Below are 17,732 nucleotides of genomic sequence, written 5' to 3'. Positions count from 1 at the left end.
TAATATGTTGTTCAGTGCCTCTGTCTCTTTACTTATTTTCTGTCTGGTTGATCTGTCCTTTGGAGTGAGTGGTGTGTTGAAGTCTCCTAAAATGAATGCATTGCATTCTATTTCCCCCTTTATTTCTGTTAGTATTTGTTTCACATATGTAGGTGATCCTGTGTTGGGTGCATAGATATTTATAACAGTTATATCGTCTTGTTGGACTGACCCCTTTATCATTATATAATGGACTTCTTTGTCTCTTGTTAGTTTCTTTGTTTTGAAGTCTATTTTGTCTGATACAATACTGCAACTCCTGCTTTTTTCTCCCTGTTAGTTGCATGAAATTTCTTTTTCCATCCCTTTACTTTCAGTCTGTGTTTGTCTTTGGGTTTGAAGTGAGTCTCTTGTAGGCAGCATATAGACGGGTCTTGTTTTTTAATCCATTCAGTGACTCTATGTCTTTTGATTGATGCATTCAGACCATTTACATTTAGGGTGATTCTCGATAGGTATGTACTTATTGCCATTGCAGGCTTTAGATTCATGGTTACCAAAGTTCAAGGGTAATTCCCTTACTATCTAACAGTCTGATTTAACTCACTTTGTGTGCTATTATAAACACTATCTAAAGTTCTTTTTTTTCCCTCCTTTTTCTTCCTCCTCTATTCTTTGTATGTTATGAATCATATTCTGTACTCTTTGTCTATCCCTTGGGTGACATCTATATAGCCTTAAGAACACTTCCATCTGTAGGAGTCCCTTCAAAATGCACTTGTAGAGGTGGTTTGTGGGAGGTAAATTCTCTCAGCTTTTGCTTATCTGAAAATTGTTTCATCCCTCCTTCAAATTTAAATGATAACCTTGCCAGGTATAGTATTCTTGGTTCAAGGCCCTTCTGCTTCATTGCATTAAATATATTTTGCCACTCCCTTCTCACCTGTAAGATTTCTGTTGAGAAGTCTGATGATAGCCTGATGGGTTTTCCTTTATATGTGATCTTTTTTCTCTCTCTAGCCGCTTTTAAAAGTCTGTCTTTATCCTTGATCTTTGCCATTTTAATTATTATATGTCTTGATGTTGTCTTCCTTTGGTCCCTTGTGTTGGGAGATCTGTGCAACTCCATGGCTTGAGAAAGTATTTCCTTCCCCAGATTTGGGATGTTTTCAGCAATTACCTCCTCAATGACACTTTCTGTTCCTTTTTCTCTCTTTTCTTCTTCTGGTACCCGTATAATACGAATATTGTTCCGTTTGGATTCATTACACAATTCTCTCAATATTCTTTCATTTTTAGAGATTCTTTTTTCTCTTTGTGCCTCAGCTTCTTTGTATTCCTCTTCTCTAATTTCTATTCCATTTACTGTCTCTTATGCTACAACTAATCTGCTTTTAAATTCCTCCATTGTATGTTTCATTTCAGATATGGAATTTCTTAATGATTGAATCTCTGACTTAAATTCGTTCCTGAGTTCTTGAATATTTTTCTGTACCTCCATAAGCATGTTTATGATTTTTATTTTGAACTTTCTTTCAGGCAGATTGGTGAGTTCAGTTTCATTTGACCCTTTTTCTGGGGTTTGTGAGATTTTGGTCTGAACCATGTTCTTTTGACGTTTCATATTTCTGTGTGGTGCCCACTAGTGCCCAGAAGCTCCAATCTCTGGAGCTGCTCAGCCCCTAGAGTGAGGTTGGGGGTCATAGGGGAGTGAAGCTGGTGCCTGGGGTGAGGAAATATCTGTTTCCTGATTCCCGTCTGCTGTGCCTGTCTCCGGTGTCAGAGCCAGTGGGCCGAGCACACAGGTTTAAGCCTCTGTGCTTGGTGTCTCTAGTTGTAGGCGAGGCCTCCCTCTGGCTGTCCTGATGCCAGCACAGTGACTGCAGGTTTGTGAACTGGTGCCGGCAGGCTAGGAGGAAGGCGCAGCAGGCTGCGTTTCACAGTGGGGGCCTCGGAGCTGAGTAGGCAGCCAGGTGGATGGGGCACCTGAAGCTCCTCAAAGTTCCCAACCAGCTGGGCAGTGTGCGCCCAGACAACCTTGTCCAGCTCTCCCCTCCCCCGCACAGCAAGCTCTGTGCAAACCCCGCTCCTTCAGCAGGCCTCTAGCTGCTAGGAAGGCTCTCAGACCACCCGCCTTTCCATTCTTCCAGAGTGACCGGGTGTGGATCCCCTCCTCCACAAATGGCCAAAATCTTTCTCTCAAGTACTCCACCTGTCTGAGCTCCCCAATGTCCAGAGCACCACACAGTGTAGGTTTCTGCTCCCAAAGCAGACTTCCAGGGCTGGGTGTTCAGGAGTCCCAGGCTTCCACCCCCTCCCCCACTTTGTTTCTCTTCCTCCCACCAGTAAGCTGGGGTGGGGCAAGCCTGGGTCCCGCCTGATTAAGGCTTTCGTACGTTACCCTGTTTCGTGATGTCTGCTCTGTTCGTGAGGTCTGTGTGCAGTCTTGTTCAGCCTTCTTTCTTATTGTTTTAGAGTTAGTTGTATCAATTAACTACATTTTCATACTATCTGTGGTTTTGGGAGGAATTCTCCGTCTGCCATCTTGAATCCCACAATCCATTGATTTTAAGTAAAGGAGATTACTCTCCATGGGTAGGTAGGCTTCAGCTGATCAGTTGAAGACCTTAAGAGCAAAGACTGAGGTTTCCCCAAGAAGAAGTGAATTCTGCCTTGAGATTGTAATGTAGAAATTCCGGTTGAGTTTCCAGCTTGCTGGCCTGCTCTGTAGATTTCACACTCAAGACTGCAACATCAGCTCTTAGCTAAATTTCCAGGCTGTCAGCCAGCCTTACAGGTCTCAAAGTTGCCAGCCTCCACAATCATGTAAGCCAGTTCCTTAAAAGAAATCTCTCTTTCTCTACACACACACACACACACATATATCCTCTTGTTCTGTTTCTCTGGAGGACCTTAACATAAACTGTATCTATTAAATTTCCATTTACAGAAGGTACCAATAAAACCCTGTGACTAATCACTTTGCTTTGATGAAATTAAACAAATTCAATTCATTGTTAGTCCAGCATCCTCTCAAGGTTCTCTGAGACAGCTCCAGTAAGAGCCAGGGGAAGGAACTCAGAATTTTTGTAGGGAATCCTTGGTAGGGAGAAGGGGCCTGTGAAATGTCACAGTGAAGACACTTCAAAAGGCTATTTGTAAGGGTGTTGATCACAGGCATTTAAGTGGAGTCACAAAATATGTCCATTGAAAGACTAAGGATCTACCAGTTGGCTGAAATTATAACTTTCTTTCTATTCCTAACTAGCAGGTCATATGACATGTAGCTCTATCTTGGGGGCTGAGTTCTTCATCAAGATGCATCTCCTTCTTAGTGAGGCTTCAGATTTAGTGTGATTCTATGGTCTCTGCATCTCTTCTTGTAATGCCTGTCATGAATAAGTTTGTGAAAGCAGTTTGCGTTACAAATTTTTGTTTGTTGCAAAGAAACAACTTCATTTGAGAGAGAAGAAAAAATGCCTCACAGGCAGTGCCTTTCACAAAGTCCAGGTGGAGAAAGGTACATGCCCCCAAGAGCAGCTCCTGTCAGGATTTAATGTGCTGGGAGCTTGTGAAAAGAGAGATTTGCATGTAGTAGGTTTGGGGTGAGGCTGGAGATTCTGGGTTTCTAACAAGCTCCCCACTGATGCCCAGGTTGCTGGTTCCTGGGCCATACTTTGAGCAGAAAGGCTAGGTAATTTCATCTGTGATTATGGCTCCAGTCACCACTTATGCTGATAATTCCCAGATCCTTATCTTCTCCATTCAGATCTTTCGTTTTTAACACCCCTGCTCTCCCCCAGTTCAGTAAATGTCACCACTCTTTGCTCAAACCAGAGACCTGAAATGTATCCATGATCCCTCTTTCTTCCTCTCTTCTTACCTGTTGACTGAATCCTGTCAAGTCTACTTTCAAAACACCTCTCAAATTCTTCAACTTTTCTCAGTCTCCACTATGACATCTATTATCCTTTCCCAGGCCACCATCATTTCTTGCTTGGGCTACCAAGCACTACCCTCTGACTGGCCTCCCTTCCTTTACTCTTGCCTTCCCATGAGTCCTTCTCTATGTATCCAGGCCCATCTCTTTAAAATGCAAACCTGTTGATGCCCTTCTCCTGCTTAAAACTCCTCTTGCCGTTAGGATCATGTCCAAATACTCATTCATAGTTTGCAAGGCTCTCCAATGCCTGTTACTTGTTATTGACTGGTTATTTCTCTAGCTTCACCTTCCATCAGTCTCCCATTCCTCTCTCACACTTGGAGATCCTGCTCTACAGTCTTTTTCTAGTTCTTCAGCTGAGTCTTTCATTATGTGCTTCTGCACATACTGTTCGCTTGGCCCCGAGCACTCTTTCTCCACCTCATTCATCTGGCTTCCTCCTTCAGGCTTCAGTTTAGATGTCACCAGAATCTCTGCCTGAGTCATTTGAGTTGTGCTGAGGGCCGCCCTCTGTGCCCCCAGAGCTCCCTGTAGTCTTCTGTCAGAGTACTGCCCTCATGGCATTGTAATCAAGGTTACTTGTCTCTCTCACCAGGATGTGAGCTCCGTAAGGTCAGGGACAATGTCTGTCTTGTTCAATGTCCAGCACACAGCTTAGCAGTTAATGGGTGTTGATAAACATTTGTGAACGAATGGGTAAGGAATGAATGAATGTCATTCTGTGTCTCCTCATGTCAGGATTCTACTGGGGCGTCAGCCTCCAATGATCTTGCCGTTTTTTTCTGGGAAGGAGCTCCAGCCAATCATGTCTGATTTGCCCCAGGCATGCAGTGCAATTTTCCAGATCAAACTCAGGCAAAGTAGCCATGTTGAGGGCCTGGAGGATGGTTCAGTAGGGTGCTGGTGGTGCTCATGTTCCTGGTGGGTTAGAAGTATTGTGTAGTTGAAGGCTGTTTTTTACATACTTGTAATTACAAGTTTTCTTTATATCACATTTGTCTCTCTCAAGTGGAATATAAACTCTATGAGGACTTGTGCCAAGTTTTCTACCACTTTTGAAGGTCTCCAACTTTGCTGTCCCAGTGCTTAAAGTTGATATGCAGCAGCCCCAGGGCCTGATTGAAAGTTTGTGTGCAGGGAGACCCAATGGTTTGTTTAGCTGGCCTTGCCGAGGGTGGTAAATTTTGGCTGTGCATTGGTTGCTAACAATGTTGAGGCTCATTGGCAGACACCCATACTAGCAGTGTGCTCTTACTCTTGTTTTATAGAGGCTTGGGGCATACTCTTGAGTAAAAGCATTGCCATGTACTAATATGGGATATTGTAATAACAGCGCTGCTGTAGGAATTAAGTTTCTTCCCAGGTCTTTGTTATACATTTTAATGTAACTACTGAGTCACATTGGAAAATCCCACCAGCCACTTCTGAAAAGAAAAAGAGGTGCTTTACATCTGGGGGAGGAGATTACTCTTGGCCTTCCCTTGTGAATTTCTTATTCTGCATAGTTTATGTCACAGTTTTGATTTCACTGTGACTTTTAGTCTTCTCCTTGCGTTTGAGTAACCATGGACCTTTTATAGCTCATCCCAGAGAACCCATGGGTTAATTTGTATGTTGTGCCCTAGAAACAAAGAGATAGGCAACGGACACCAAAACTTCAAAGGTGTGTGATGCGTTCAACACAAGGGTTGCAGAATTCTTTAGTAAATAATGTGTAAATAAACATTCAGATGTGTTACAGATTCTAAGGTGAATCCTCTGGTACACGAGATAATTCATGCACTTTCATGCACTGTGAATAAGTAACCCATATTTGATCTGGTTTAATAATTTTTATTTTTTATATTGTATTCTTCTAAGATCAGACCCAGTAATTACTGAGAAATCATCTACCCATGTCATTTTTGTAGAAGCCTCAACCAACCATTCTCTAAATACATGGGGTTGTAAACCAATGTTGTAGACATTAGTGCTATTAACCAAATTTTTTTCAGGCTCTTCTTGGGCACGATAGGATTTCACTTCCCAGCCTCTTTGGGGTTGGATGGGGCCGTGTTCATTGTGAGTAGTTGCAGTGTACTGAGTATTTGTGTCTCCTCAAAATTCATATCCTGAAACCCTAATCCCCAGCGTGATGCCATGTGGACGTGGGGCTTTGGGGAGGTAATTATGTCATGAAGGTGGAGCCTTCATGAATGGGATTAGTGCCCTTATAAAAAGAGGGAGACACACACACACAAATAGTAAGGAATAACAATAAATAAATAGAAGAAGAAGAAGAAAAGAAGACACACAAGGGAGATGCTCTCTCTCTGCCATGTGAGGTACAAGAAGAAGACAGCTGTCTGCATACCAGGAAGAAGGCCCTCACTAGGAACCAGATTGACTGGCACTGTGATCTTGGACTTTCCAGTGTCTAGTATTGTGAAAAATAAATTTCTGTTAAGCCACACAGTCTATGGGCTTTTGTTATAGCAGCCCAAGATAGTAGTAATGATATGTTACTTCTAAACCAGAGCACTTAGTTACCAATGGTAGACTCTTTGGAGCTTTCTCTTCCCATCAGGCAGGGTCCATGAGTGATCATAATGAGCAGAGACCCATACCAGTTCAGGACAAACAGGAAGCATGGGTGGGTGAGAAATAAATATTTGTTACTTTAAGACACTGAAATTTGAGGGTTTTTACCGCAGCAGATCCTCAGAGATGTTAATCTTGAAGTCTATTATCTGCCATCTGTCTATCTATGGTTTCCCTCTAAGGCAATTTGGTGGCCTTACCTAATAATCAACCTGAGAAAGACTGGTGCCCTCTCAGCCCTGTAACAACTGGAATCCTGGAAAGTAATCTGTAAATTGATACTATTCCTTTTCAGAAGCCTGTCTCATCCAGACCAAAGGTACACAGAACTACAGTACAGATTTTAGGAAACCAAAATTCAAGGACTATCGGAGTCATGATCCACTCAGTGACTATACTCCTGCTAACAGACCCTGTACCATTGGTCAAGGGGTGGCCACCTGATCCAAAGTGGGCTAGTCAGAGTCTTTCCCTAGAATTTTTCATACTAATATAGGACACAAGCTATAAAGATATAAGCTCAGATCTGCTTAAAGCCTTCTTCCCTGAATCATGCAGAAAGTCTGACAGCAGAAGGTAGAAAAGTAAACATTCCAAGAGAAGCAGCAAAAGAAATCAAGAAACGGAGATGTAGAGATAGCAAGTCAGAGGGAGCTAATGGTGTTTGTGTCCCTTCATCCACACATCGCTGAGGCCAGCTCCACCCCCGCCATGGAAATCCGCTGGTGGTTCTTGAGTCAATAAATCTGCTTCCTCACCCCGACTGCTTATTTGGCTTCAGTTAGTTCTAGTTGAGCTTCTGCCACTTATTACTAAATGGGTCTTTATTAATAAAGTGACTGTCTTATTATTATTATTATTAATGTGATTTTGTCTCAGTATTTCCCAAATCTTTTGCATCTTGACACAAATGGAAAGTGGTAAGATTTGTATGGCAGCTGGGGTGAACTGGAGGGGAGTGTGGGTGTCTATATGAGACTCACTGTCAACATTACTCTTTTGTGTCATATAATTATAAGAAAAATAGATATAAAACATTAGAGGTACTAAATATTCATGTTAAACTTATAAATGTTTCCAAAAATGTTTAATGAAAAACTTGAGCTTGCTTCCTTCAATATAACTTTTTGTATCAGGTGTTGTGCTTGAAATGATTACACATCATTCCCTGTGAAGATTTAATGATGACTCTTTGACCTCCTCCTGGTCACCCTTGACAAGAAACTTTCTTCCCACAAGTAGGTGATAAAGACAATTTAAAACTGGTTTTACAATGATTCCAAAATTTACAACAGCTAAAGTTATATTTAAAGTCTAACAGCTCTTCACTTTCTGTTATTGATAAATGCCATGAGGAAACATTTTGTGACACAAATGGATTCAAAGCCAACTGAACTTTTTCACGTCAAGCATAGTGTTCCAAAATAATGATGGTGCTAAAATTTGCAGTCACCATGTGGCTGACTTGGATGAAAGTGAAAGGGCCTATCAAACAGATGTTAAGTATGTGACATACGTGAAGACATGGATTTGAGTGTGGCACCTGGAGCTGTGCCACTGCTGGAAGTTCCCCTCCTTACTCTCTCTCCAGCCTCGCTGAAGTTGTTGTGCTGCTGGTGGTGGGGGCCTCCTTGGGTACGTTCAGCATGAAGCAGCGGTGCAGTGAGGGCCAGAAGTGCCCCCAGTGTTGACTGCCCCTGATGACTGTGGGTTGACATTCTGGTTCCACAGGCTCCGTCTTGTACAGAAACCCCATCTAAGCTGCTAGCAGCTGGTAGCAGCTGGCCTGGAGGCTCTGGCTCCCCTAGGCCCCGCCCAATTGCTCGTGGTACCAAGATCAATAATTCTTGCCCACATGTAGTCCCTTGGCAGCACCCCAGTGTGTCAAGGCCCTTGGGCTGGGAAGCTCTGCTTTATGTATTAAATCTTTCATTGGAACTCCACAAGGGATCGGAGGAAGTCTCACCATTTGGGGCCTTCAGAAGAGGGATGTCCCACCTGTACGCAACCTCTCTCTCAACCTCTATCTCTAAAGTCCCCCCAGTATGTGTTCTGCAGTCCCTCTGGCATTCCCATCCTCTTCCTGGGGAAATTGTACTTGTCTCCTCAAGAGGAAGAGGTCCAGAGTGGTTTGATTTATTTATCTGGGTGCAGAGAGCGGCTTGCAGCTGCCTAGGCTTGACAGGCTTTGAGGCCCAGGCCTGTGGGCCGTGTGACCTGTGCATAGCTGAGTATAACACTCCTGTTACCACCCCCAATACCCAGAGAAGCTTCTGTGCCAGTGCACTCCTCGGCCACCACAGCCCCTGGGATTGGGTGGGACGGCTGGACTCCTAGCAATGCCGTGTTGTAGCAACAGTGGCAACAGCTGAAGAAAACATTTCCTGGTAGACTGAGTAGGCTTCCAGCTTTCTCTCCTCAAGGCAAGAGAAGCCAGTACTGACCCTTTGAAATGCGTATGCACCCCAAAGATTCATAGAACTCTTGTTCTCTGAGATTGCAGAACTCTGGTGGAGGGGAGCACCCCAGAGAGCAAAGAAGCATAGTCTAATGCTAAGTGAGATGAAAGGCTACAATAATTTAATCAGAAAAGTAATAGAAATTTAATTGTCTTACCTCAAGCTACCAAAGTGGTATATACATCTTTTATTTTAAGTTTTCTTTTGTCCAAAACATAATTGCATTAAGTTATTGGCTTCTAGCACAAGTGGCCTTAAGAGAGTTGTGATGACACATTAACGTAGTGAAATAAAGCGGGCTGTCCTCTCTGTTAATCTTGCCTGTTGCAGACTTCATTCAAATCTCCTTGCAAACCTTACTTTCTTCAGGAAGCAAATCCCTGCCCTGCCAGCTTCTTTAATCCTGGGCACCCTGGGAAAAGTAGAACAAAACTTCTGAGTTTTTCTCATATTTGTTTGTTCAAATTTATAAGATTTACTCCTCCAGTTGATGGCTCAACTTACTGAAGTGCTCTTCCGCTTGGGCCTCTTGTCTGCCCAAGGAATGTGAAGAAAAGAGCCAAGTCCAAAGGAATGCTGGAACCAGAGTCACTGGCCTGGGAGTTGCCTTCTTTGCTTCTCCCTGGAATTATAAATATCATTTAGATCATGAGACTGCTACCTGGGTTAACAGCCAAGTCACTGTCTACCCTCAGATGGGCTGGTATTTCGGCTCCCTGATCTTGCTATTCATTTCTTGGTAATCCTCATGCCTCCTCCCCTAGGCAGTTTAAGCTTTTCCTACCAGAGCCCTTACCACTCTGCTTCCTCTGGGCCCTTCCCACCAACCTACAGACTCAGTGAGGTCAGGGCCTATGTCTGCCCGGCTCTCGACTCTACTTCCAACATTTAGCATAGGGTCAGCCTGGCCTAGAATCAGCTTTCAATAAATATTTGTTGCGTGAATTGAACCAAACTCTATTTGGCTTGGTGACCTGAGCAAATTCATTCTTTTCTCTAACCATCAGTTTCCCTGTCTGTAAAATGAGGGTTATAGGCTAGATACTCTCCAGGTCCATTTCAGTTCTGACATTTTATGGTTTACTTTCCTTAAACTTCAATCCCACTCCCTGTAACTTTCCTTGCCAATGACTTCACCTTCCACTTTGATAATGCCAAGATTGTCCACAGTGAGATCTTGTGCTATATCCTATCCATTTTAGAGTTATTTTGCATAGCCACCACTTCTCTTTTTTATTACCTCTTGTTTCAAAGAAGAAAGTTTTCTCCTTCCATCCAAAGCTCACTTGCACATTCATACTCTCTACCCTTCCCTGCTGTTCTCCTGTTGGGTCTTACTTTCATCTGTTCATTCAACCAACATTCGTTGAGCATCTACTATGTGCCAAATACCATGCTAGGCCCCAAAGACACAACTATGAGCATCTAATCCCTTCCTTCAAAGAGTTTATACTTTCCCTGCATCATATCTCCGCAGATGCTCACAAATCTTTATCTTCAGCCAGGATACTTTTCCAAAGCTTCTAACTCTAACATTCCAAGTTTCTTCCAGGCCTCTTCATATGGATGGCCCATCTACCCTTCATATCCCAAACTAAACTCTTCTCCCCCAAACTGTTTTGTCTATGTGTTGATGTTCTTTGGTTAATTTTTCTATCATGGTCTGAACCATGCAGATTTTAGGCCACAGAGTTATAGCTGTCTTCCTTCATTTTACTATCTGTGATAGGTGAATAATGGCTTCCCATAAGATAGCCACATCCTAATCCCCAGAACCTGTGAATGTTACCTTGTATGGCAAAGAGTCTTTGCAGATATGATTAAGAATCTTGAGATGGGTAGATTGTCTTGGACTGCCTTGGTAAATCTGATGTGAACATAAGTGTCCTTAAAAGAGAAAGACGGAGGGACACTTGACACAGAAGAGGAGAGGGCAGTGTGATTGTGGTGGCAGAGTGGGGCACAGCTACAGGGCAAGGGATGCTGGCAGCCAGAAGCTGAACAGGGCAAGGGACAGAATCTCCCCCGGAACCTCCAGGGAGAACCAGCCCTGCCAATGCCTTGATTTTAGTCCTGTAAGATGCATTTTAAACTTCGGGCCTCCAGACGTGTAAGAGACTACATTTCTCTTGCTTTAAGGCACTAAGTTGGTGGTAGTTCATTGCAGCAGCAATAGGAAGTAAATACACTGTCCAACCTCAAATCAAGTCCTGGGGAGTCTGCTCTGCCTGCCTATCAGATCCATTCTTCCTCACCATCATCACCTCTATGCCCTAGTTCAGATTCTCAGGACCTTTACCCCATGTTACCAAAAAGCTTTCTAGCTAGCCTCCCTTTCTTTAGTCTTGCTTCCTTCAACTCATCTACCAGAATGACTGTTCTAAACACAATGTGTGGATCCTGGCTGGGATTTAAGACTTTCCACAGTTTGGCCATAAACCTCTGCTTGAACACATCCAGAGATGAGGTGCTTCCTGACGTATGATGTGTGACGTAGGAATGTGATTGTTAGATAACTCAAACTGTTCGGAAGTTATTCCTGTAACTTCTATCTATTAAGCCTAAGTCTATCCAGGTGCCCATTCCTGGTTTCCACCCTCTACTTCTATTTTCTCTGAAGAGTCAACTTGGCTCGGCTGAACTGCATTTCTCAGAATTTCCTTTTCTGGATGAGCCACAAGAGAGATTCTTATGTGAGTTTTGAAAGGCAGAGATGAAGCAGCAGCCATATTTGCCTTCTCTGTACTACACTGTCTTCCTTGACCCCACACACACCATGTGCACTAATCATGATTTCCCACAATCCCCTTCTCCCTCCTTCCCCAACTGTCCACCCCTCCCCTCCCCTTTGGTAACCACTAGTCCCTTCTCATACTCTGTGGGTCTGTTGCTGTTTTGTTTCTTCAGTTTTGTTTTGTTGTTATACTCCACAAATGAGGGAAATCATTTGGCACTTGTCTTTCTCCACCTGGCTTATTTCACTAAGCTTAATATCCTCCAGCTCCAACCATGTTGTTGCAAATGCTAGGATTTGTTTTCTTCTTATGGCTAGATAATATTCCATTGTGTATATGTACCGCATCTTCTTTATCCATTCATCTACTGATGGACACTTAGGTTGCTTCCATTTCTTCGCTATTGTAAATAGTGCTGTGATAAACATAGGGGTGCATCTGTCTGTTTGGAACTGGGCTCCTGCATTCTTAGGATAAATTCCGAGGAGTGGAATTCCTGTGTCAAATGGTATTTCTATTTTGAGCTTTTTTGAGGAACCTCCATACTGCTTTCCACAATGGTTAAACTAATTTACATTCCCACCAGCAGTGTAGGGGGGTTCCCCTTTCTCCACATCCTCACCAGCATTTGTTGTTGTTTGTCTTTTGGGTGTTGGCCATCTTAACTGGTGTGAGGTGATACCGCATTGTGGTTTTAATTTGCATTTCCCTGATAATTAGCGATGTGGAGCATCTTTTCATGTGCCAAAGCAGCAGCCATTTTGTAGCTCACCCATATTGCTGATCTCTTGCCTTACCTTGTTAGTATGAGGCAATGGCTGGGCCTGCAACTGCTCCATCTGCCCCTGGATTTCTCTTCAGCTTTTCCAGCTCCTCTGACAGGTGTATGTGCTCAGCAGGACACCCATACTGTCAAAGTCAGACGGTACAAGAACTGACAAGGTCTGACATTGCTCTATGCTTATGGGTTTCAGTGTGTCCTTGCTCGTCTGCACTTTGCATCCATCTTGCCTGCCCCAAGAACTTCAAGCTGTAATATCAGACACGAAGACGATAGCCCTCTAGAGACCCAGAGACTGCTTAACCAGCTCCCCAAATTGTATACAGTTGACTCTTGAACATCATGGGCTTGAACTGCATGGGTCCACTTAAAATGTGGATTTTTTTTCAATAAATATATTGGAAAATTTTTGGGGGATTTGCAGCAATTTGAAAAAAACACTTCCTTTTCTCCAGCTTACTTTATTGTAAGACTATAGTATATAATACATATAATATACAGAATATGTGTTAACTGACTGCTTATGTTATCAGTAGGGCTTTGGTCAACAGTAGGCCATTAGTAAAATTTTGGGGAGTCAAACATATACATGGATCTTTGACTGCATAGTGGGGCCGGGGCCCCTACTCCCATGTTGTTCAAAGGTCGACTGTAATATCAAATCTCTGTAACAAGACCATATAACCTATATATACATACATATATAGATAGGTAGATAGATAGATAGATAGATAGATAGATAGATAGATAGGTGATAGATAGATATAGATAGATAGATAGGTTATATATATGTAGAATCTATATGTATATATAGTGGCTACTAGAGGCTGGTGCCACTCCTAGTGGTTCTGTTTCTTGAATTAAACCCTGACTGATGCACTCACCCAGTTGGGACCATTTACTAAGGGATCCAGGGCTACAACCTCCACTCTGTCCCAGGCTCTAGATCCTATCCCGACCGCAGGCCAGAGGGAGGTCAGTGGTTGTAACCCAGTACTGGGCCAGCCTTGCCCTCTGGCCCTAGTTCTGATCACCCGAGTGGGGTGAGGTACACTGCTGCTCTCACCACATTCTCACTTCAGCACACACGCGAGGGTCTGGGAGGATAGAAACCAGAGAAGCTTCTGAGTGGGAACCCGTGAGCCACCTCTTTAGGACTCTATCACTGGGTCACACAACTCCCATCCCCTTCGGCCTTTATATGCGTTTCCACTTTAGCCAGATTCTTAGGAGAAGGAGTCTAATGGGTCTAGCTTGGGTCACTCACCCAGCCTTGAATTTAAGGAGATGGGAGCTAGTGATTGGCAGTACAGCAGGATCACATGAAGGGCAGGAGAGGCGAATGCTAGGTGGACAAAAGAGAGATATTTGCCATATGCCTGCCTGCATGGCTTATTCCTGGTACCTTCAGCTCAATGCAGAAGTTCACTTTTTCTCAATTATTTCTCTCCCATCACAGGAGGCCTAGCAAATTCTCTATTATACCTTTCCCAGTGATGTTTGTGGACTGCATTTGCTGTGCTCGCCAGGTATGAATTATTCTGCCTTTTGGAATAACATAGGCTAAGGCAATTCCTCTGTATATACAGCAGGCAAGAGTTTAAAGCAAGTGTCAGACTCTGCTCAGCCTCTTCCTTCTCTGGAGCCGCAGTACCATCTCTTTTTCCATCTGAACATACTCCCCAGTTTCCTCAGCTCTTCCTGGGCCTCCACGGACCACGTGACTCAGCATTTTGAGGGCAGGGACTGTAACTCAAGGTCTGGCACAGAGTAGGTGTTGAGGAATCAACTCCTTAGCATGGGATCTGTGCTGACCACTCTCCTGGTCAGCCTTCTGGGCCTTGGGGTCACCCCTGCACCCAGAGTGGTGCAGGGGCATCGAGCAGCTACTCCTTTGGCTGGGCTGCTCTGCTCATCTGGATGCAGTCTAGTGAGCTCAGACCACATTTGGGAACATGGTAGCCATAGTTCCATGATGACTATTGGGCTCACTTCTACCCTGAGCCTCACAAGCCTCCCAGAAGCCCGGAAGCTTGCTGAACTGGGTCTCCTTGCAGCTGCTTCAGGAGGAAGCACTGATCGCAAACCGGTTGTGCCTGGGAAGAAGCACATGGTCCCCATCAGTGTATCCGCCCTGACACACTGCCCAGGAATGTTAGTTAAAGAGAAATAAGGAAAAATGAAGTAGAAGAAGAGAATAAAAACCCACGATGCCACCATCCCCAGACAACCACTGCCAACAGTTTGCCTACAAGGTAGTTTATATGCTTTCAAGTTTAAATTCTATGTCTGCCACTGCTTTTTTACTTTGGGCAAGTTTTTAATCTTTCTCTGCCCTCAGTTTCCTCATCTGAAACACAGGCAATCCTGCGATCTAGCAGGGCCATTGTGACCATCTGATGAGATGATTAATGTAAAGTGCCTAACCCATAGTTTGTCTTAAAATTGTAAGTATTATTATTTTACCAGGTTATTCCAATTCCAAATAACAGTCTTGACCACTCTGCTGATCTTTCTTGTGATGCTTTTCTTCCTTGAAAACAAACTATGAGAATATAGATGGAACAAAACTGGCCATAGGTTGATGATCACCGAGATTGCGGGTTCATTGTGCTACTCTCTCTATTTCAGGATGCGCGTGTGAATTTCCACAATACAAAGTTCTTAGAAGACAAAAAAAACCAAAAACCAAAAAACACAAGCAGCCCAGAATTCAGATGTCGCCACCATTTCTTGTTACAGACTTGTTTTCTGTAGTTGAGGAGCCAGCAGGAAGGGACCTTGCAATTTGGGGCTTGCCAGTATGAACTGGGGCCCGTAAGGAAAGGTAATTGGAGCCGTCACTGGGTGGCCATGGCCATTGACTTTGGATTATGTAGTTTGTGGATGTTGAGGGGAACGAGGGACTTGCCCCCTAAAGGCATAAAACTGTAAGGGCGGTTGGGGTGGTGTAGAGATCTGTGTCAAGAGGCTAATGCGGTGTTGACCTGGCCAGTGTGTGGAGACCCTCTGGAACTGCCTGGTTCTTCTGCCACCTCTCATCCTGTGAGCTCCTCCCTGTCAGCACCGGGGGCCACGGGTAACTTGCCAGGAATTCTGTGGGCCAGATGATGTCACACTGGTAGCTTGCCGTAGACCATGGTGGGACTATTTATTTGCTGGAAATAAATGAACACCAGAAATCAGACTTTTTTTGGTTCTGAAGAGCTGGTTGTTAGACACTGACCAGTGTACCCCTGACCATACCATTCCAGGAAGTTCCTTTTTTACTCAGAGTAGCCAGACTTGGCTTCTGCTGCCTCTCTCCTAGCTTCTCCAAGTAAAGCAATTATTAAAAAGTATACCTTGAAGAGAGAGAACAGCTTGTTACTGCTGCTGTTCTAAGTGCTGAACATGGCAACGGGCCTCTTAAAGTCAAGGACTCCACAGATACCAATAAAGTGCTTAATTTCCTTTTCTAATTGTCACACAGCTTTTAGGGGAATTCTAAGTGACAGGTAGCAGCACTGGAGGCCTCACAGAAGGCAAAAGTGCTCCAGCCTCTTCCTGAACACCTTCAACCTGACGCAGCCTGTAGTCTCCTAACAAGCCTCACGCCTTCTCTCACTTTCACTTCCACTGGGTAAGCTGTGACTGACCTCTGGCACATTTCTCAGCTTTAGTGGTTCATTGCCTCCTGCTGTCACTTCAAGTTTTCCCTGTAGCTTGGGAACCCAGTTTTCCTACAGCACTAAGGAAACCTGTGTTGTACACCTAGCTCTGGACCAACTCACTATATCAACTGCAGCAAGCCTCACCTCTAGAGGTTGTGATCTATAATACATCCACTCCGGGCCCTGGCATTCTCTTACATTTTCTTACTGTTTGTTCTTGCTACAGGAAGATTCCCCCATCCCAATTTGCTTTTTTGTTTTTTCTTCACTTTGAGTCTGTTATTGCTGACTTATATGCCAGGTACCAGCTTCAGCAGAAATACAGAGGTCCCTGTTTCCACCTAAAATAGCCTGTTGTCTTAGCTTGCCTCCACCTATAATGTTTCTCCCCCAGCTCTATAGATTCATAATCACAGATGAAGGCAGCTTTCCTGCAAACAGACTTTACACCGAAGCTCAGCTCCAGCAGCAAGCTGGTGTCTTCAGTATTAGACGCCGCTAGGAAACCTGGCATAACCAGGGCCTCAGGTGGCTGCGCTCCATTACTGTCATGGCCCCAGAGCTGTCATCAACGGAAAGCTCAGCTCCAGTCACCCGGGAACCTTCGCATGGCACAGCTGAGACGAGAGCACAATTGTCCTGAATGATCTGACTGTTCCCTCTGATCTTCAGAATCAAAGGTTTGACAGGCCTTTGGTCCTCGAACGGATGCCTGAAGTTTTTCAAGGCGATGACCCACAGCACTGCCGAGACCTGTGCCATCTGCCCCTGGATTTTCCCAGCACGCATGTCCAGGGCACTCCCATCTGCCCCTCCGTCCTGGTTCTTGGCCTTCACAAGCCACTTCTAAAAACCTTATTCTGGTAACTATATGCAAGACCCTGTCAACGGAATGCCTCTGCTGGCCTCTGGAATCATGTCATTTTAAATGAAGGGCTGTATCCCTACCTAAGCAATGGCAGGTACAGCGGTAACTGTCTTTTCCTGAAATGTTGCGGACCAGTTACAGCAAACAGAACGGCTGGGCCCCTCTGTGACCACGGCAGCTCCGTGGCAGCCGCTGCAGCTCTGATAAGGGCCACTCACTTTGTTTAAATGTTGTTTGAAAACTTACCTTGAACAAGTTTTTAATTAGATGACTCTTTTTTTACTGAGATGAATTCACTCCTGTTCTAAAGGTTCAAATAATAGTTACATATAGTAAAACGTGAGACCTTCACTCCTCCCCCATTCCCTCATTTGTCTTCCAGAGGTAGCTATGGTTATTAGTTTCTGTGTTACCATCCAGTTCTTTTAAAACGCATTTACATAATATATAAATGCATGTACATGTATGTGGTAAACACACACACACACACACTCACTCACACTTAGCTCAGTGGGACTGTACTACACATATTGGTTTATTACTTGCTGTGAGGGACTGAATCTGAGGAGGCTGAACCAGAAGAATATGGAGACCAGGGATCATCTCCAACTCCTCACTCCCCTCTACATGGCTGCCTGAAGCTTTGCTCTTCCCTCCCCATGCCAACCTGCCCCCCACCCCTGCAAAAGATAAGAACATTAGCCCTCTCAATCTGAGAGCTGGACAGAGAAAGA

General features: G+C 44.2%; 1 non-coding gene across 1 annotated transcript; it reads right to left on the bottom strand.

Moving 5' to 3' along the window:
* Positions 1-17,102: 17,102 nt before the first annotated feature.
* On the bottom strand, positions 17,103-17,213 carry LOC118910050 (small nucleolar RNA SNORA16B/SNORA16A family). Its single transcript, XR_005023816.2, has one exon. It is a non-coding gene; the product is annotated as a small nucleolar RNA SNORA16B/SNORA16A family (small nucleolar RNA).
* Positions 17,214-17,732: the final 519 nt, after the last annotated feature.

The sequence above is a fragment of the Manis pentadactyla genome, chromosome X (assembly GCF_030020395.1).
Source record: "Manis pentadactyla isolate mManPen7 chromosome X, mManPen7.hap1, whole genome shotgun sequence".
Taxonomy (NCBI): domain Eukaryota; kingdom Metazoa; phylum Chordata; class Mammalia; order Pholidota; family Manidae; genus Manis; species Manis pentadactyla.
This window is presented reverse-complemented; position numbering and strand designations above follow the sequence as displayed.